The sequence below is a fragment of the Pogona vitticeps genome, chromosome 2 (assembly GCF_051106095.1).
Source record: "Pogona vitticeps strain Pit_001003342236 chromosome 2, PviZW2.1, whole genome shotgun sequence".
NCBI lineage: Eukaryota > Metazoa > Chordata > Lepidosauria > Squamata > Agamidae > Pogona > Pogona vitticeps.
In genome coordinates, this window is record NC_135784.1 from 204030709 (window position 1) to 204053025 (window position 22317).

A 22317-nucleotide genomic window follows, 5' to 3' on the forward strand; every position below is an offset into this window, starting at 1 on the left:
TAACTCCCCTTCTGCTCCCGCCAATGAAAGGCTAGCTTTTTCTGATTCTGTCATGGCCTGAGAGTGACAGCTTAGTGTGTAGCAAAGAGACAGAATTTAGAAAATGCCAATTACATATATATGATTCCATTTTCTAGCGGGCAAATGAAAGAGTAAACAAAATGCAGCACAACCCATAATAACAGAACCATCTCCCTCCTTTAATATTTGTTTCATATGCAGTCCACACTACAGGCACAGACTGTCAAGTGAAAAGCAGATATTTCACTAAGGGTGGCAGAAATGAGAAGGAACCTAATGCCTTTAACTATATTAACTTTGTCTCTCACACTCTAGTCAGGAAGCACTAATTAAGAGTTCAGAGTGGTGCTAATCTCTTTCTATTGTTTGTTTCAACTGTTCAGAAGCAAGGAGGAAGGGAAAGGGGTAGCAAGGCTTACCATGTAGATACTATCCTCCAAAAAGGAAACACAGTTTGAGTACCAAAAGGAAGGATTAATACAAATAATATCATGAATAGAAGGTTAACAATAAGCAGTGGGAAAGAATGGTGAGGGTTCCTGAATAGCATTGGCTACAGTCAATACAAAAGGTAGGGATGTACACTAGAATCAATAATCAGATTCAGAATTCAGAATTGGAGCTACAGCCTTTTGGATTCGGAATTCAGAATTTTTAAAAATTGGAAATTCCAGATATCTCCAACAGTCCATATAAATGTTGTTTAGTCGTTAAGTCGTGTACGAATGTTTATGACCCCATGGACCAGAGCATACCAGGCCCTCCTGTCTTCAACTGCCTTCCGGAGTTGGGTCAAATTCATGTTGGTTGCTTCGATGACACTGTCCAACCATCTCGTCCTCTGTCGTCCCCTTCTCCTCTTGCCCTCACACTTTCCCAACATCAGGGGCGTTTCCAGGGAGTCTTCTCTTCTCATGAGATGGCTAAAGTATTGGAGCCTCAGCTTCAGGATCTGTCCTTCCAGTGAGCACTCAGGGTTGATTTCCTTCAGAATGGATAGGTTTGATCTCCTTGCAGTCCAGGGGACCCTCAAGAGCCTTCTCCAGCATCACAATTCAAAAGCATCAATTCTTTGGCGGTCAGCTTTCTCTATGGTCCAGCTCTCACTTCCATACATCACTACAGGAAAAATCACAGCTTTGACTATGTGGACCTTTGTCGGCAAGGTGATGTCTCTGCTTTTTAAGATGCTGTCGAGGGTTGTCATCGCTTTCCTCTCAAAAAGCAGGTGTCTTTTAATTTTTTGGCTGCTGTCACAATCTGCAGTGATCATGGAGCCCAAGAAGGTAAAAACTCTCACTGCCTCCGTATCTTCGCCTTCTATTTGCCAGGAGGTGATGGGACCAGTGGCCATGATCTTAGTTTTTTTGATGTTGAGCTTCAGACCACTTTTGGCACTCTCCTCTTTCACCCACATTAAGAGGTTCCTTAATTCTTCCTTACTTTCTGCCATCAGAGTGGTATCATCTGCATATCTCAGGTTGTTGATATTTCTTCCAGCAATCTTAATTCTGGCTTGGGATTAATTCAGTCCTGCCTTTCGCATGATGTATTCTGCATATAAGTTAAATAAGCCGGGAGACAATTTACAGCTTTGTCGTACTCTTTTCTCAATTTTGAACCTATCAGTTGTTCCATATCCAGTTCTAACTGTTCCTTCCTGTCCCACGTATAGATTTCTCAGTAGATAGATAAGGTGGTCAGGCACTCCCATTTTTTAAGAACTTGCCATAGTTTGCTCTGGTCCACACAGTCAAAGGCTTTTGCATAGTCAATGAAGCAAAAGTAGATGTTTTTCTGGAACTCTCTGACTTTCTCCATAATCCAGCGCAAGTTAGCAATTTGGTCTCTAGTTCCTCTGCCTCTTCAGAATCCAGCTTGTACTTCTGGGAGTTCTCGGTCCACATACTGCTGAAGCCTGCCTTGTAGGATTTTGAGCATAACCTTGCTAGCGTGTGAAATGAGTGCAATTGTACGGTAGTTGGAGCATTCTTTGGCAGTGCCCTTCTTTGGGACTGGGACGTAGAGTGATCTTTTCCAATCCTCTGGCCACTGTTGAGTTTTCCAAACTTGCTGGCATACTGAGTGTAGCACCTTAACAGATGTCATGTTTTAAGATTTTAAATAGTTCCACTGGAATGCCATCACCTCCACTGGCCTTGTTGTTAGCCAGGCTTTCTAAGGACCACTTGACTTCACTCTCCAGGATGTCTGGCTCAAGGTCAGCAACCACACTATTTGGGTTGTCCGGGACATCCAGATCTTCCTGGTATAATTCCTCTGTGTATTCTTGCCACTTTTTCTTGATGTCTTCTGCTTCTGGGACTCCCTACCATTTTTGTCCTTTATCATGTCAATCTTTGCACAAAATATTCCTTTGATAGCTCCAGTTTTCTTGAACAGAACTCTGTTTTTTCCTCTATTTCTTTGCACTGTTCATTAAAAAAGGCCCTATTGTCTGTCCTTGCTATTCTTTGGAAGTCTGAATTCCATTTTCTGTAGCTTTCCCTATCTCCCTTGCATTTTCTTTCTCTTCTCTTCTCTGCTATTTGTAAGGCCTCAGAGAGCCACTTTGCTTTCTTGCATTTCCTTTTCTCTGGGATTGTTTTTGTTGCTGCTTCTTGTACAATGTTACGAGCATATAAATATTATATAGTAATTATTTTCCCCTTTAAAAACAGAGCAGGCAAAACATTTTTAAAGGATTTTTCTCTGTCCTCTGACACCTTCCCAGCGATTTTGCCAAACACCAAGAGTACAGACCAAAAGCCAGCAATGCCTAGGTATTAGGAAATGACTATAATGGGTATCCTGAACCCTGAACAGTGGACACATCATCAGGAAATGCCAGCAGCATTGGGCAAGCAGAGGACAGGTTGCACTTGCGAGTGGGCAAATATCTTGGTCAGTTCCAGCAGGCAGATTGGGACAGCTGTAGTGAGTGGGAACTGTGCCAACAGCATGGGACATAGCCTAGTTGAGTGAATACAATCTTGGGGCTAGCAGCTGGAAGAAGAAAAGAGGCAGAAGGAGGGGGCAGCAGACTGAAGCGCAGCATAGGTAGTAGTACTGTAAGCAGAATGTACCATTCTCTCCTACCAGCAAGGGTTAGCTGTCTTTAAGGAAATATGTTTTTCTACAAATCCAGGTTCTATGCATGAGTGGTATGGACAACATCCCTGATGGAGAGAAGGCTCTCTCACCGGGCACATTAGTTGGTGGGCAAGACAGCAGTCCCACTGCTACCTCGGCCACACTTCCCTAAACAGACTCCTTCTCAGCCTAGTAAGACAAGGGATCAGTCTCTTTTGGCATGCAGGACTCCTGCATGTATCCTCTGCCATGTCTTTCCTCTAGGGTGGTGTCTTTGGAGGATAGGCGCTTACCATGCTTGTCAAGACTAAGAAAAATTGTCCTGCTGTTGGGGGGAGGTGGATTGCCATTACTGCTGTTTGCAGTGCTATAAACATTGCTAGTTTCTTCCTACTCTCTAGGGACCCCTCAGTGCTAGCCTGACCTTCTTTACTAGCTGCTGCTGCATGTGATGTTGTTTCCCACTCTTCTGCTTTATATCCGTCCACCGCTGTTTAATTCAGGGGCTTAAGACAGTGGCTAGAACATACTCCTCCTCCTTCCACAAGGAGGCAAACCTGTAGTGGAGAAGGTTCTTTAGCTTGCTGGCCAGGGCCATCACTTCAGGCTGGAAAAAAATGCTGCTCTCCCTCTATGGAATCCCCCATTCATTTATACTGTCCCCTCATTATGCCCTCCATCATACCAACCAAGCTCTGGAACACTGAAATCACCTAAGGACCTGTGTTTGCACTCTCAAAGTCTGGGAGGACACAGACAACTTGACTTATAACGTCCCACTCTTCTCTGCCCAGAGGAGCAGCCACACCCATGGAAGTCTCCAGGACCACATTATGGAGTACCCTTTGCTGCTCCATAACTCTTTCAAATAGGTAGAAAGTGGGGTTCCACTGAGTTGCCACATCCTGAATTAGGTGCAGAGGCAGTGAGATGTAAGGAATGTCAATGTAATTTGAAGGTTCATAAAAGGGCACAGAGAAAACTGCTATAGTGCAGAGCATAATTCTAACGGCAAATGCTTTGGGAATTTATAAGCAGCTAGGTGCATCTTTCCATTGTAAAGTTCCATTGTGAAAAAATACCTGCTGGTGACCACGCCTGCTTCTACATTCATTGCTGCAGACAGACATCAAATTTTAGAGGTTTTGCTCTCACTCCAGCCCCCTGCCTTGGAAAAAGCAGAGAAACCTCAATCATTAGACACTGAGTTCTGTGCCACCATTACTTTCATGCTAGAGTGTCTAATTTTTGTTTCTCAAGAAATTTCTCCTGGATGCCTGAGAAATATGGTGGAACTTTCACTTCTTCCTCAAGCAAGCAGAAACTTAGCCTTTTGCTTTCTAGTCTATAGGAGGAAATGAGAGTCTGAATATTAGGAATTATTTTTCATAATAATAATATAATATAATAAATATAATATAATATATATTCTGAATTCAGATATATTTGAAGCTATCCCAGTTATGCCATTATTTGGTGAATTCTGAATATTACCGAATCCTAATGCACATCCCTAAGTAAAAGAAAGTTGTGAATTTTCACAGCAAATATGGTCTGAGTTTGAATGTGCAAATATTTGATGTTTACTATCAGCACTGGGCATGCAAAGGTTCTGTAGGAGCAGTCAACATATGAAACTCTCTAATCAATGATGTGCTGTAGGATCCAGCACTCACCTATATTTACTGGATTCCTTTTCTGAAGCAATCAAAGTAGTTACATTGTAAAAATTCATATTCTGATTCCAGAATTTAAATCTTTAATTATGAGTCCACATATAGCAGTCTGTCAAAAGTCATGCCTCATACATGTAATGACAGACATTGGATAGGGAAAAACCCCTAGAAGCACAAGATAGATATTCTCTGTGGTTTCTCCTATCTTCTTCTGATGAATTCAATTTAAATTCATTTTTTAAATTGTTGAACTCCTACAAAAATTAGTAACATGTTAAATTAACAAACAATATGCCTTTTCCAGAAATATCAAGCAACTGCAGAACAATTTGATAACCATGGATTTTAAGTACCGTATTTTTCGCTCCATAAGACGCACCTCTCCATAAGACACACCAATTTTTAGAAGAAGAAAACAGGAAAAATTAATCTGTTTTCTTCTAAAAATTTGGTGAGCCTTATGGAGAGGTCAGTCTTATGGAACACACCCTAGCCCCCTCTGGCCCCATGGGTGTGTGTGTCGAGCCTCCAAAGGGTCCTCGGGTGTGTTCCAGGACCCTTGGGAGGCTCACCCTGCCCCCGGGGGCCATATGGAACAAAATCGCCACCTTCAGGGACTCTTCTGAAGCTTCCCAAGCCTCAAAAAGGTCCTGGAAGCTGGCGATTTCACCCCCGCTTGCCCTGTGGGGGTGGGGGGAGCTTCCCAAGGGTGCTGGAAGGCAGACTCTGACCCTTGAGAGGCTCCACCCACCCACCCACCCCCGCGGGGCCAGATGGAGCGAAACTGCCACCTTCAGGGACTCTTCTGAAGCTTCCCAAGCCTCAAAAGAGTTCCAGAAGGTGGCGATTTCACCCTTTCTGGCCCGGGGGGGGGCAGGGTGAACCTCCAAAGGGTCCTAGGGTGTGTTCCTGGACCCTATAGAGACTCACCCTGCCCCCCGGGGGGTCAGAGGGGGTGAAATCGCCACCTTCTGGGACTCTTCTGAAGCTTCCCAAGCCTCAAAAGAGTCCCAGAAGGTGGTGATTTCGACCTCGCTGGTGCCATGGTGGGGTGGGGGGGAGTGTCACAAGGGTCCTGGAAGGGTCACTTGGGCCCTTGAGATGCTCCCCCCCCCCACGGGGCCAGTGTGGGTGAAGTCACCAGCTTCCAGGACCTTTTGTGAGGCTGGAAAGGCTCAGAAAAGGTCCTGGAAGCTGGCGATTTCACCCCCGTTGGCCCCGTGGGGGTGGGGGGAGCCCCACAAGGGTCCTGGAAAGCTCACTCGGACCCTTGGGAGGCTCCGCCCCATGGGGCCAGTGGGGGCGAAATCGCCACCTTCTCTCCATAAGACACACAGACTTCCTCCACACACACACTTTGGGGGGGGGGAAGTGTGTCTTATGGATTAAAAAATACAGTAATTATTGCCTCATCTTTACACATGGCATCAACACCTATAATCTGTTCAGAGTAAGACAGAACAGTAGGGCTAGAAGCGGCCTCTGCCTAGGAAACCCTTCATTTAAACATAACATATGTGAGAACTATATTTCTAAAAATAAATCTTGCTTGCTGAGGGCTTTCCCCTGGGTTTGCTAATGAATTTCAGCAGTCTGGCAGCAGTGGAGGGATAACCTGCATAGTACGTTCTGAGGGAGAAGAAACTGACCTCTGGTTACATCATAGTAGACTATCCTGGTTTATTGCGACATGTCCATTTCTTTGCAAGAACGAGCTGTCAAACCATTGTGAACTAAAGGATGGACTCTATATTCTGTGGCTATTAAGGACTTTTTAAAAAGCAACCCAAGTTAGTGTGTCTTCTAATGGAAAGAGATTTGTTGTTTATGTGCTGTATGGTTGAAGAATTACTTGTCATCTGTCCTTAATCTATTAGACAGATCATATTCATAGTGATAAATAAAATGAAATGGTATGCCTTATTTTACCAAAAAGGTTTCAACATGAAAGTATTTAAGTTATACACAGTACACAATTACTAGGACAAGGGCACTACCAAATCTGTACACTGGTACAACAAGCCCATTAGCAGATCACAGAGGTAGTGCATCTCCCCAACACATGCAGCCTACATAGGCCCTCGATATCTACATCATAAGGCTGGGAAACACCCTAGAACAAGGTTTCAAGTGATGTGTAGTTGGGGAAAGGGAAGGAGAAAAGGAGAATATCTGGTTGCAGGTGTGCACGAGCTGAATGAGGAAGGAGGTGATCTGCTGAGAGGTTTATTTATATTTATTTATTTTTTCTATTTATATCCCACCTATCTAGTCGATTAAGACCACTTTAGGCGGTGGGTTCTAAGGGAAGGTTCCTTCCCTTAGAACAAGGACCCAATGAGATCATGGCCTAGGCATTGAAAGATGTTCATAGTAAGAAGCAACTTAGATGGCCTCATCTCTCCTTTATAGAGATGGGGGTATTCATGTATGAATTTCTCTGCACAGCTGGACTTAGCGAGGGTCAGGATCCCTGGTCTGAACCGTCGACTCAAACATCTTGTTGTGGCACCGATCCTGCTCATCCTTCCAATTGCGCCCAGAGGACCGCTCTCTTCCCACTTGGATGGCCACTCCAGGCAAGGGGTGGAAGGACGAGTCTGGATGAGTGGCCAGCTGAGCGGGAAGAGAGTGGCACTCCGGGTGTGACTGGTAGGATGAGTGGGACCGGTGCTGCAACAGGACACGTGAGTGGACATTCCAGCTCCGGGGGCTGGACCCCCGGATATTCCCAACTCTACTATATTTAAACTGTGCTTTGAGTAGCAACAGATTAGGAGAGATGAGGCCATCAGAGTTGTTATTGTGAAAGTCAATGAGTTATTCTGAAATGACTCACTCCGTTGAATGACTATCCACTTCACTGGAGCCTGCTTTGCTGCTGAATATGTCCTTTCATTTTAGATGTGTTTTCAGTGTCAGCTGAACTGTTCTCTCCCCCCCCCCCCCGTGCTTGATATTAAGGATTTCAGTTGCTTAATCTTGCTCCTGCTTTTGATAACTGTTGCAAATCTATGTTTTATTTTATTGTGTCTTCTGTTTGCATGCACATGAGTGTGTGTGTGTGTGTGTCTGTGTGTGTGTACACCATGCTGAGGGCCTGTCTTCATTGTAAAGTTCATCTCTAAATTTTGCAATATGTAAATGTCAAGGTTGTTGGGTTTTCTGTTTTTGAGTGAAAAGCCGTAGAAAGCTTAAAATTGTTTTCATTTTGGCTTTTACTATACGATTCTTAGCCTTGATGACAAATTATCGAAAAAAATACTTGAAAGCATAGAATTGTGGCATACAAAAAGTATGGAAGGCTGAGTGAACTGAGTGAACCTTGCAAACTCACAAATGCTACAGGCCTTGAATTTTGCAAACGAACAACTGGCCTATGAATAGGAAAGACTGTGATCAGTTAGCTCAGTGTGATGGTGCTTTGATCATTCCCTTACATGTTTTTCCTTGGACATGTATGTTTGCTACTTATACCCCTTGATGACTCACAGATTAATGTGCAAATTATTGGAAAATAGTGGGTTTGAGTAACCTGTCATTTAATCTGTGCTGCTACATTCACATGTGGAAACAATCATTTGAGGTGACAGTCATCAAATAGTGAACATGTATATGTGATGTAGTCCTTATTCACATCAAATTCGAAGGGATAATACTGCACAAACTTGGAGACTCCATCACAGATCTCTAAAGAGGTAGACACTCAATAGGATCTATTTCTTCAAAGACCTAACATGTGCAAAGCAACCTCTAGGTTTGAAATTGAAATGTATGTCCTTTGAATATCGGTCAAAACAATGCCATGCAAAAACTTAGTTTTATGTTAAACTGAACAGTAATATCAGCAGTAATATCGATTTAAAGAAATTGTTGTTTGGTTGCTTCAAGACAACAAAATGGTTAAACGCCTTGATGTAATATCTTGCTGCCAGCTATATACTGTAGTCTTTAAAATAAAAAAATAGCAAAATGTAGTCATTTTTCTGGCAAGCAGTTTTAGAATCAAGGTATTTTCATTATTTGGAAAGACCATAATTTATTTATGGCACTGGCAATAAAGCAGTATAAAATTTGCAACATAAATTTCAGGAGTTGCAGAAATCTGCTGGGCATGGGAAGATACTAGGGTGCTTTGCCGATTTTCTGAACAAACATACAGGCTCTGCAGAATCCCGTCACGAGTCGGTTTTCAACTGATTTAAATGTTCAAGACAAATACGGTAAGACTGAAATGCAAAATGTATGTTTCTCGTTGAATCTTGTAATCAAAAGTTATTGTTCAGAGCACTTTATTAAAGACAAATAAGTGTGAGCCTACCACATATGCTCAAAAGACAACTTTTGCAATGACACAGATAAAGAAATGTCCTTCATAATCTTGTCCCACACACATAATGATCATATATTCATAAACCTCTGATGAGCTGGCAATCCAAGGAGCCTGTGCATGCCTGTTTTTTCTCTTCCCCCACTACCCCAGACACACTTCCCAGAAAGGAACGGTTGCAGAAGAGGAAATAAATTACTCTATATAAGGGGCTGGCAAAGTGGAGCTCATGGGTACCATGCAGGTCCCCACCCCACAGCTCAATTCCATCCCCAGTACTGCTAGGGCCCCTTGAATATGGGTATAGAGAAAGCAATCAGTTAATATAATTATGGAACTTTATATGGATGGTTTTGTTAGGAGTGTATTGCTTATTTTGTTCATAACTGTAGTGCCATAATAATATTCCATTTCAATTGCATTTGGAACCATCAATTTTTTAAAAAAATTGTTTTTCTTTAAGAGTCCCTTTGAGCCTAGGGGACGCAGGCAGCAATTTTGCCATATCTCTTACTCCTCACATATTGGTTTAGCCTGAGGAACAACCTTTTGTGTTTGGCTGAAAATAAATTATGCATTGCAATGGCCAATTGCCTGAGCAATAAACTCAAACTTGAGTTGACTATTCCAGTAGTTTTGGCAATTGCAACTTTAATAATGATTTAGAACATGGGTGGGTAACTATCAAAGGCTACTCCAGCATCCCCTACCCCAGCTTTTAAAAAAGATTTTTATAATTGCAAAAACTACTTGAGCAGTCAAATCAAACTTGTGTTTACTTCTCAGCCAACTGGCCATTGCAATGCATAATAATTTACTCCCAGCCAAGCACACACATTCTTAAATATAACTGATGGTTCCCAATATAATTAAAATGGAATACTCTATTATTATGGCACCAGTTGCAGACAAAACCACTCCTAATAAAACGGTCCATATAAGGTTACATAATTACAGTATATTAAAAAACAGGTTTCCTTGTACCTATATTCAAGGAATCAAACTATACAGCAGTAGTGAGCAACTTGTGGATATCCAGCTGTTGTTGAACTACAAGCTTCACTGGCCCTAAGCAGCAGAGTGAATGGTGATGGATAATGGGAGGTTCAAGCCAACATCTGGAGGATCATATTAGCACACTCCCCAGCCCTGAAATATTATTACTAGTTCTTGTAATAATAATTATATGCCATTGAGTTGGTTCCAACTTATGACAACTCCCAGGACTTTCTTGGTACAAACTATACAGAAGTGGCTACCATTTCTGTCTTTTAGTGGAACTCTGAGCCCATGTAGCTTGCCCAAGACTACACAGAATGGGGCACATAAGCCCACATACTGTATACTGCAGCTGATCTTGGCTAGCTCCACTCCTGGGTGCCACAGCAAAGAGTCCCAGCTCCAGACCTGGGTGTTCCAATCTACTGAACTACACCACTTAAAACAACCCTGCAATAGAGGTGAGGGGAAAAGGTAATACGGCTCTTGATTATGTTTATCCCAATTGATCCTATAATATTTTTGGCTGCACCCACTTCAACCTTAATAGGAAGGATGGCAAAGGAACTGAATTATTGGGCTGGCCATGAAGGTTTACTGTACTTTACCAAATGAAAAATTAAAATCCAAATATAGGACAGCTCAAGTGGAAAACAAATCTAGACTTAATCAGGGCATTGTTAAAAACCCTCACAAAGTGTAAGAGAAAGAGTTCAGAATAACTGTGCTCTCCCATCCCAGAATCCACTAGGTTCAAATCTGGAGAGTTAGGGACCTCCAATTCTGTTGTATCTAAAAGCCAAACTTTATGCCAAACACTGCACATTACAGATAGCTAGTGATTAAAAGAGGGAATTCCTTAAGTGTTCGCTAGGTGTGAATGACTCATCAAACTTTTCTCACCTTCTTTAATTTGCAGAGCAGTTAGTTTTCTTTTGTGATTTGTTTTCAGGAGCTAAGCATGGTAGGTTTATTGCAAATCTGATACTTGAGAAGGGAAAGTCTGCCTGAATCTTACAAATGAAACGTCTCTCAGCACTAATGAAGGTTCCTCTGCAACATATAGTTTGGCCTGAAGTCAGTAATTAATAACAAGCACCTGGATTTTACATCCCAGTGTACATCCCAATGCAAATACCAAGCAGTTTAGCTTGGTATTTGCAATTCTATACTGACTTAACTGGGACTATGTCTTACTGGACTCATTGGAACCAATTTCTGAGTAGGAATTTGTAGGACTGCACTGTGTATAAGTTCTTGGCTACATATTTTCTTCTTCCGCAGCCACGCTTCACTTCCCCTCTTTCTCCCACAGGTGACTAACATAGATATAGAATTACTTGTACCCCAGTGTGTAGACTGTACTCATCCAACCAATCACTATTGGTTGTTGTGGGTTTTTCGGGCTCTTTGGCCGTTTTCTGAAGGTTGTTCAGAACACGGCCAAAGAGCCTGAAAAACCCCAACAACCATTAGACCCTGGCCGTGAAAGCCTTCAGGAATACAATCACTATTGGCTTCTACGGACCAGAATGCCATCTCTTCTCATGACATAATAGCTCCACTTGCCAGGTTTAGCCCTCAGTAGCTACCTGCTCAGCAAATAAAATACTTAACTGTACTTGCTTGTCTTTAATGATTTTCTGCCCTGTTGTGTGATTAGTCTGCAGCACCCACGCCTGCAGTTTCATCTAGATATTTTTCTACCCATGCTGGATAAATATGTTGAATGTCATCACCTGGACTCTATTTCTAGCAGCTATAGTTATTCTTCTTAAACCAAAAGTAGTATCAACTGACTTGCTTACTCATATGCACCCAACCAGTAATCTAGATAATGACGGGGAAGGGAGTAGGGCCCTATTTCTACCTTAGGCTATTGAGACAGATTCCTAGTCCTTGGTCCTAAAGGTCTCAAATCTGGTTGACTCTTTGGCTCACCTCCTCCTATCTGTACAGAAAAAAACAGCAATTCAGACTATTGGCTTTGGTGACCTGATTGCTATCTTTTGCATTTCCCTTGTTTTATTCCTGCACTTTGTTGGATTCACTGGACATGAGGCAGAAAAGTGGGGGGAAATATAGGGAAGCTGAACTTGTGAGGTATTATTAGAAGGCATGGAATCTTGAATCCAGTACAGAGAACCACCTACCACTTATTGGATATTGAATAGAAGGTTAAATAGCTTTACTTTTTAATGGAATATTATCACACCACTCATTGATCCATCTCGTAAGCTGCTCAAGAGGCCCACTTTGGAGATCCATGTAGCACATCTGTTATATGTGAAGTGGCCCTTACGTGGAAGAATGTTTTACTGAAATCAATCAAGAATCTCTAGGAAACTTGTGTTGACGAATGGAAAGTATTGCAGGAGACATACATGGTGTTATATATTCCCACTAAAGCAAGTCCCTACTATTTGTAACATAGTTATGCTCATGTATTGATTGCTACTCACTCTGCTACACTAAAGTTGAATATTTCATCTTTTTAACATGAAGATGAACTTGTTATCCTGGTCCCAGTTGCTAAGCATTTTCTTTTGTCTACTAAATCTGCAGAGTCAATAACCTATTAGTATTCCGTATTCTATTAAAAAGGAGCTGCATTTTGAACTTTCGGAACAGTCAGAAATCTATAATGCAAAACTGTGCTGAATATGAGGGAGAGCATATTTGCTCACAATTAAGTGTCATCTGTCTTCTTGAAACTGCTAATGTTTGGAGTCGATGTGGCAGATTCTGAAAGCATAAAAAACATGGAACAGGAGATCACAGCAGCAAAGGCATCTTGGTTCAGCATTACATGGACTGCAAATATCACCACAATTGTTAGAAATCCATGCAGCTGATTAGCTGCATGGAAAGCTATGCCTTTCACAAGTTAAACCCATGCATGCTAGTAAAGAAGGCAGACAATTTAATATATGCTCTCTTTAAACAAGGGAAATATGAATCTTCCATTGGGGGTTAATGGCTGAGATCCAGAGATATAACTGACTATTTTTAAAGGGCAGAAGAATTTGGGCTTCCTTCTCTTCCTGCTGCAACCCTCCAGAGTAGAGTTGTGTTTTGTTTTGTTTTTTAAATTTTAATGTGCATGCACAGGGAGACTGCAGATTTTGGAAAAAGCAACATGATCTGGTGCAAGTAAGCTATTGGATCCTGGCCATTAACACATCCACACACCCTAGTAAGCTTTGTTTTACTATAAGATGTCCTCGGAAAGACTGCCTTCCTTCCTTCTTTCAAAGAATGGTATAAATACCTGAAATAAATAGTAAAAAATATATTCAGGAATATCACACTCTCCTTGTTGACATGCACAGAAACACATTCTTCTGCTATAGTGTGTTTATCTCCCTATTCTTTTGCCAAATAGTATATTTTTGTAATTGTGAACTCTAGATTAAAGTCTTTAATGTAGTGGCAGTAAATTCACTGCAAGATTAGCATGTGGGGGGAAAGAAAGAACTGTTCCCCATTCACTTTATCAGATACCGTATAGACTCAAATCCTGTTACACCGTTTTAAACCATGCAATGTGGATGACATCTCAGCCACAGCCATGTCACAGCTGTTTGGGGGCAATAAAAAGTTTCTGACAGCCACTCCCCATGCCTCAGGGATCCTTAGGGAATCCCTTTTTCTAGAGCAACTTTCCTCGAGCTACAGAATGGGAGGAGGAGGATTTAAAGATGGAAAATCTAGTGGAAACAGAAGTGGTGATTTTCTGGTTTCAAATTGTTTTCCCTTCTGTTTTGCAGTTACAAGGCTGTCCTAGGACAAAGGATATACTTAGGGATCCCTGAAATGGTGCAGGGAGGCTCTAGGAAACTTTGCATGACCCCAAAGTGCCTGTGGCTGATGACATCATCCTTGCTGCGTGGCACAGCTGTGCCAACGGGATTTCAGCCACAGTCTTTATCTTTTTTGCTCTGTGAAGGTATCCCTTTGTCCCTAAGCGAGCACATGTGTATTGTTGAGAGACATATGTACATCTTCACCCCTTCAGACAAGATCCAGAGAAGCAGGGAGGGAAATAGATAGAGCCAATTATTCTAGACATAGATGTTGTGGTCAAATTGGACCCAGAAGATTAGAAAGGGATTAGCAATCAGTGCTAATCAACCTTACAGGGTTGTTGTATGTACTGAGGTTAAGTACATGAAGTGTTCTGAGAAACATGACATGCTATATAAATACAATGCATAATGATAATGATGATGTGTGAAATTGTTTTGGTATCTGGAGCACATTCACAATAGTATACAATAGAAATACATTTGCTATAGCACATTAAAAACATTAAAATTTGTATTTTATAGAGAAACAATGAAACACATCATCCCTCCCAACATATAATGCAGCATACAAAGATTTCTTTTGCCTGGTTTATTTTTGTTAATGTTCTGGCTGAATGCTGAATGAACCATTAAAATAATGTCCTCTGAATGATATTCTAGCTGGCTTGGCAGCTTCTATGCAGTGCAAAATATATTATCTTTCCAATTTTAGTATTGCTGTAAGGTTTTATTTCCTATTGTATATTGCTGTTAGAGATAGATATTTCATGCTAAAGCTTACTGGAAGAAAATAGTAAAGAGTAGACTTCCAAGTTTTTAAAAAATAAATAATTTGGATACACTTTTGAAACAAAATAAGAAAACAGAGTGCTGCTGAAATTCAGTGGGAAGGCTACCTCACATTATTCATATAAATACTAGGAGTGACTCCAAGGTGTTTTAAAGACTTCAGCAAAGCACTGTGACTGATAGCTGGTCAAGGTCTGTTTGATGTGTATGCTGAACATTCCCTTCAAAGTCACTTGTCTGTCTTTCAGCAGAAAAAAAAGAATGATAAGAAATTCGGATCTGGTAGTTTTAGTTTATTTGTTACAAAACAATTGCTTTTAGAATCTTTCATAACAATGAAAAGACAAGTCATGGTAACAGCTTGATATTTCTGGTTGTGATCCTAAGTAGCATCCCTGAATGGAAAGCCTTTCTGCTGAAATATTATAAAATTGCAGGTTCTGGTACACTACAGAGCAGAGGGCCATTACTGGGAGCAATAATTAGGGCCCATACGTCTACGGTCCATAGATTTCTATTCATACCACTTTTAGGAATGCAAGAGTAAATGAAATGTCCTAGGAACAGGATAACATAAGAAAAATCACAGTACTGTCGCCATTGATGCACTGGCATGGTTGCTTCACAGGATTTTGATTAACTCAGCCATGCAGTTCCAAATTGTTCTTTGTCAGGCATGATTTTGGACATGGGCTACAGCAACCTCTAATCTAGAGGTTCCCAGCCTTGGGTCCCCAGATCCTTTTGGACTAAAACCCCCTGAAGCTTTCACCACTAACTGTGCTGGCCAGGATTTCTGGAAGTTGTAGGTCAAGAACATCTGGGGACCCAAGGTTGAGAACGACTGCTTTAATGTTAATCATGGTAGCTCATGGTAGCTCTCAGCATAGCAAATAAAAACCATGACATATGAACCTTGCCGTTAAATCTATTCAACTTTACTTCAAAGGAAAATTAATATCCAAACGTTTCTGGCTAAACGTAAGATGTCCAACTGCCTCCTAAATAATATATAGGCTGTCAAATCCATTCATATGTCTTAATTGTGTCCAATCCTTTAAACAGAAGGATTATATTGACCAAAATCCTACTGATTATTTACACTAATATTAAGTACAATGCCGTAAATAATAGCAGCAAGTTATCACTAGTTAACGAGTGACCACTGGTAATCCTCATTGCTCTCCAGTTGTGTGAGCTGGCTGGCATGCAAGGGGAAAAAAACAAGCGGTGACTTGTCAGCTAGCAGCAATTCACTGCTGCAATTTATGCCTTTGAACTTAAGCTAGTATAAATGCCAGTTAGGATTCCAGCCATTACATTTCCAGTGAATGATGTCTCAAGTTTTGTTATTGTTCCATCTCAGGTAAGAAGATTCCCTAAGCTCTTCTTTTGAAAACAAAACTAATGTGACAATTCATATGCAGTCCCTATTTCCAGCAGACGTCATTTTGCCTTGAAATCACTTGGCATGGCCAGAAGTATCTGAAATAAGAAACTGATTCAGGAAATAGGGTGAAATGCAATGGATAAAAAGCTTCCAAAGAATGGAAAGTGTCGTGGTGGAATTTCCTTTGGCAGATACAATTGTTTGAAGCCAGTGACTGAAAACAGCTAAATTGGAGAACAGACTGAGCACAGCAAATTAAAGGAAATCACGCTTTGTTACCTCTAGAAAGGTTATTCCACAGAAATGTCTTGTTAGTCTGTTAAGGCTGGCTCAAGGCACACATTCATCATTTTAAAAGGATAAGAATGGTAAGAGAGAGCACCTCTTCATTCTCTGTGAAATGCCTTCGGCCATGCATGCGCTGAGCTACTGTTACAGAAAAGAAATGGCCTAGGTCAGTGATGGCGAACCTATGGCATGTGTGCCACAGGTGGCACACAGAGCCCTCTCTGTGGGCACATGAGCCATAAGTCGCCATAGAGAAATACTTACCCATCCTCCGATCCCAGATTTTCACACTTTCCTCTGCTGGTGCAGTGGTCCAGCAGAGCGGTACAATGGCGACCATTACCGGTCTAGCCCAATGGTAGATTCGAGAACCGGTAAGTATTTCTTTGTTAATACCACCCACAGGGGGGAAAAAACCCCAAGCATTTAACCCTTGCAGTGCAGGAGCAGTTGTTTTTTCTAAACTAAAACCTCAGCATTTGGATTTTAATTGCAGTATTGGCACTCTGAAATAAATACAGTGGTGCCTCGCTAAATGATTGCCTCGTGGGACAAAAAACCCGCAAGACTATTGGTTTTTGCGATCACTATGGTGCCTCACAAGACTTTTTTCTATGACCATGCTTCGCAAGACCTTTTTTTATTGAGACCAATGCTTTGCAAGACTTTTTTTAAGACCAATGCTTTGCAAGACTTTTTTTTGAGACCGATGCATAGGGAACTTCGCAAGATGATTTTTTCACACGACAACGATTTTCACGGAATGAATTAAAATCATCTTGCAAGGCACCACTGTAAGTTGATTTTGTGTTGCAGTTTGGGCACTTGGGCTCAAAAAGATTCACCATCACTAGTCTAGGTCCGCTTTTAATTTGGTCACCTCTCATTGCACTCAACTTAGTTTAGTCTTTTCTTCCTCGGTCATTTTCTGCTTCTTCCACCATCGTGGAGTTTTGCCTTTTACAACATGAGATGAATGTGGGTTATTCATTCATTCATTCATCCAGACACTCTTTTTATAAGGTAAAGGTTCCTCCTGACATTTAGTCAGTCGTGTCCAACTCTAGGGGGCAGTAGTGCTTATCCCCGTTTCCAAGCCATAGAGCCAGCATTTGTCAGAAGACAGTTTCCATTGTCACGTGGCCAGAGCAACTTAGACACGAAACGCTGTTACCTTCCTACCAAGGTGGCACCTATTTATCTACTCACATTTTACATGCTTTCGAACTGCTAGGTTGGCAAGGAGCTGGGACAAAGCAACGGGAGCTCACTCCATCACGTGGATTTGATCTTACTACTGCTGGTCTTCTGACCCTGCAGCACAGAGGCTTCTGTGGTTTAACTCACAGCGCCACCACGTCCCCTTTTTATAGCCTACCTTTATTACAGCTTATACTCAAGGTGGCTGATAGCCCATATTTTATCATTGTAGCCGCCCCGAGTAGACCTGGTCTAGAGGGGTGGGGTTTAAATCTAATTAAAGTAAGGTAAAGTTTATGTTTTGTTAAAGAGTAGGGTAATTGTGTAACGAAGAGCAGGTTAAAATAATGCCAGTTCTAACATTATATTTATTCCCCACAATGCTTGCTTTCAAGCTAAAATCCTCTGGATTTTAAATCTGGCAATTGTCCGAGAAAGCCATGGCATTTGCAGGTCTCTGCATCTGTCATTGTCTTTTTGTCTGTCTCTTTCTGAGCATCCCCTCTGCCTCTTTCCCTTGAACGATCAATAGAGTGGGTAAAATAAAATTCTTTATTCTTTTTAATGATAACCAAAATATGGCCAACTCAGCATACAACAGAACGTTCTTACGTTCTCCCAAATGAGATAGCCCCAGTCCTTAAGGATGGTGGTGGGGATCCTCACCTCCTCCACCAGCTCTAATACACCTCTCAGGTGTGCTAGGCAAGAGGTGTTATAGCAAGGGTGTCTGATGCAGGCTTGGAGACTGTGTCACACTAGGGTAGCCTCAGCACCTATCCTGTAAGTTACTGGACAACCCTCCAATATCGAGGGCATAACCACAGTGTGATATGCCTTCCGTGAAGCATGCCCAAAGTTCAATCAGGCCCAGGAGGTCTCGTCTTGCCAGCACAGTGACTGCAGCAGTGGAGTGGCAGGTGGGGCAGCTGGCCAACCCAGCGTATCTTCCTGGCGGGAGCCTGGTATTGGGTAAGGGTGGTCCTGTGGTAACCTACGGCGGTGGCATGACCAGTGCTGGTCCTTCCAACATTTCACCTCCCATCACCTAGCTTTGTCATGGCACACATGGGCCACCTGCTCCAGAGGAATGAAGAATTCCTCCCAATGGTCAGAGTCCAGGTGATGGCAGCGGATCATCTCCCAACCCTCCATGGAATGCCACACTGTCATGGTCACCTCCTCGGTTTCCAGCACCTCCAGCGTATCAGTTCAGCAGTCCTCCTCTGACTCATTCTCCTCCTTAAATCTGTCAGTCTCCAAACCCACATGCTTCATCATGAGGAGGTTGAGGGCCCACAGTCCCCAGCGGCGACAAAGCTATTGGGCTCACACTTTCCTTCCTTGTATATAAGGAAGCATATGTTTGGGTTCCAACAAAACACATGATCCTCATGGACCACATGCGGGATAGGCCTCTCTACGTAGTCCACAAGCTGCCACTGCCGCAAGGAAGCAAGACAAAACCAATAAAAGGTGAGGTCAGCTCCCAGTAAAACAGTATCAAGCAATGTAACCTTGATAGCTCCACGTGAATCTTAAGCTAGAGATTGATACATACAGATTCACATAGCACTTCAGCAACAAGCAAACCCACACTAAGCTTTAAAAAATACTGAAGCTCTAACTGGTTCACTCACTCTGCCTCCAAAGACAGAGTCTTAAGCTATTTCAGTAGTCACCAACTCAAATGGTGTAAGGCAGTGGTTCCCAAACTTTTTGGACCCACAGTTTCCCTGAGTGGTGGCAGAACAGGAGGAGTAGCGAGGGGTGTGGGGTGGAGCAGGAAGCAAAGAAACCCGAAGGACCTGGAACTTGAGCCAGAAGAGCAGTAGCAGCAGCATTGCTGACTTGGTGAAAAAAGAGAGTTCCGCATTGCTTCTGTCTGGCTTGACGGTGCACCAAGGAGCCACAGGGAGCTGCGAGGGACACAGGGCACTACAGCGCACACTTTGCGAACCCCTGGTGTAAAGGAGACTGCAGTTCTGTGGTAGCTTCTGAGCTACAGCCCAGGAGACCATGAAAAGCAACAGAGCCTCATCCTTTCAGTAAGATGCTGACAAATTGCAGTTTCCTGGACTATGAGGTGACCTGGGGCTATTGTGAAAGCAACACCTTTCCTATTCAGACACCTTCTTCAGCCCCAAGGTTAAATCCTCTGAAGAGAGAGATGAGATCAGGCTACTAAGGTCATGACACCAGGTCTCTCTGTTTTTGGCAACCAAATATTTTTAGCTCAATTATGTCTTTCCACAGAATCATCCCACATCTCTTTGATTATGTTATCATCACCATCATAAATGTGCCACCAAGTCAATTCTGGCTTATGCCAGCCCCTTCTAGGATTTTCTTGGCATCCAGCACTCAGAAGTGGTCCACCATTTCCTTCTTTTGGGGGCATTCTGCGAGTTTGCAGCTTGCCCAGGGCTACAGAGCTGGGCTCTTCTCTCAGGAGGCTCAGTGGGAAATTGAACCCTCAGCCTTTGGCTCCACAGACAGATAATTAAGACACTGAGATAGCTAACTCAGCGAGTTAAATATCTGGTTGCAGAGCCAGAGGCTGTAAGTTCAATTCTCCACTGTGCCTCCTGGGAGAAGAGCCATCCTGTGTGCCATCCACAGTCTCAGGGTACCCCCAGAAAGAGGGAATAGAAAAACTCTTTAAGAGTGCTCTGAGAACCCTGAAAAGCATTGTTATAACTCAACATCAACTTGGCGGCATGGAATTATTCATTGATAATATAACTTTCTAAATTGGTTTGAAATTGTGCAATTGGCAATTGTGATAAGGCTAGTTCTCCATCACACCAGATTCCTATGAAGGTCACCAGACGTTTCTCCCCTAACTAACCTCCTTTGGAAAGCAAACATTTATGCAGAAGACATAATGGTAATATATTTTGCAGGGGAAAATGAGGAGCTGTTATGGCGTGTCTCAGTCATCTAAATTCTGTGTGGTTTACTGTCTCTCTGCTCCTCAGTGCACAAATTGCTCCCCCTTCTCCCCATGTAAATGAACCCCCTGGGAATCTGCTTTAATGCTTTGATTATGTCATGCGACATGCAGCCATTAATAGCCTGCTAAATCAAAACTATTGCAGCACTTGACACCTACCATAGTGTGTAAAGAAGATCCATTAGTTAGGTGCATAATTTGAGTTTATTACAACTTTATTGCTTAGCTGTCAGAAAAGTGATATGCAGAAGAATTGTTTAACAAGGAAAGGTGTAGGCATGTGCGGCTGGGGATGTGAATAAACAAGCAGGCCTGGTTGTAAACTTATGGTAGCCATTATACCCCTGACATTTCAGATAATATTGACATGTAATATCCTGGTGTTTATTGTTCTGTAGCTAATGACAATACTTTGTGGTGTTATCATTACTCTTAAGAGAATGAAGAGTACTTTGTAAAAGAAGAAATGATTAACATTCCAAAGCAACCTTATGAAACAGAGTCGATAAGCTTATTCGCCTTCTTGCTTTTCCTATGGACATTCTGTAACTCTGCATGTCATGGAATGCGACCCAGTAAAAGAATCTAGTTCAGTCCATTTGTAATGATTTCCTCTTGGGAATTGTAGTCCCCTCCACTCTCACATATGAGTGAACGCCATCCATTTTTTTTATCTAGTATAAAGTCTGTGCATTCTCAGGGGCATGCTTGAACAAAAGTACAAAGGTAATATGAAGACCTATTCATATTCCTGTTGCGGCATTTGACAAACTGGAGCTTGCTTTTATTTATTTATTTATTTATTTATTTATTTATTTATTTATTTATTTATTTATTTATTTATTTATTTATTTATTTATTTATTTATTTAACTTATATGCTGCCCACACTACCCAAAGGTCTCTGGGCAGCTTACAACAATTAAAATACAGTTAAAAAAACAATTAAAATGCAATTAAGATAAATACTCTAAAAATTGCCATCAGGAACCACAGTTGATATTATTTCAATTACTGTAAAAGCCTTCTGGAACAGGAAGGTTTTGACGTGGCACCGAAATGTCATCAGCGTCGGCACCAGACAAATCTCAATTGGGATGGTGTTCCATAGTCTGGGGGCAGCTGCCGGAAAGGCCCTTTGTCTACAAGCCATCCCTCTTATCTCCTTGAGGGACAGCTCTTTTGAAAGGGCCCCCTGGCTAGATCTTAACTGCTGGGTAGGTTCATATGGAAGGAGGTGGTTCTTCAAGGATCCAGGGCCAAAGCCTTTTAGGGCTTTATATGTCAAAACAAGCACTTTGAATTGGGCCCGGGCCGCAGATGGTAGCCAGTGTAATTTAAACAGAATCGGCTTGATGTGTCCCCTAGTGGCCCCACCACCCACCAGCCATGCAGCTCGATTTTGGACCAGTTGCAGTTGCCAGACTGTCTTCAAAGGCAGCCCCATGTAGAGCGCATTGCAGTAATCTATATGAGATGTTAACAGTGCGTGTAACTGTCATGAGATTCCGCTCATCCAGATAGGGCCATAGTTGGTATAATTTCCGCAGCTGAAGGAAGGCACCCCTGACCACCGAGTCCACCTGGGCTTCCAGAGTTAGACTGGGGTGCAGGAGCACTTCCAGATTGCGGACCCTGTCCCTAACCTCATTCAGGGCAGGGAAATGGCTCTCCAGCCTGTCCGGTGAAGCACCCACTAACAGCATGTCTGTCTTGTCTGAATTGAGTTTCAATTTATTAATCCTCATCCAGTCCATTATCAGTTTC

The 22317-nt window shown here is 42.3% G+C and overlaps 1 protein-coding gene and 1 long non-coding RNA gene across 10 annotated transcripts in view; one reads left to right on the forward strand and one right to left on the reverse strand.

The window, feature by feature from the left end:
• The window catches only part of NRG1 (neuregulin 1), a 746295-nt gene that overhangs the window by 494330 nt on the left and 229648 nt on the right, over positions 1-22317 (reverse strand). The gene's annotated exons all lie outside the window — the stretch shown is intronic.
• The window catches only part of LOC140704800 (uncharacterized), a 52422-nt gene that overhangs the window by 15032 nt on the left and 15073 nt on the right, over positions 1-22317 (forward strand). The gene's annotated exons all lie outside the window — the stretch shown is intronic.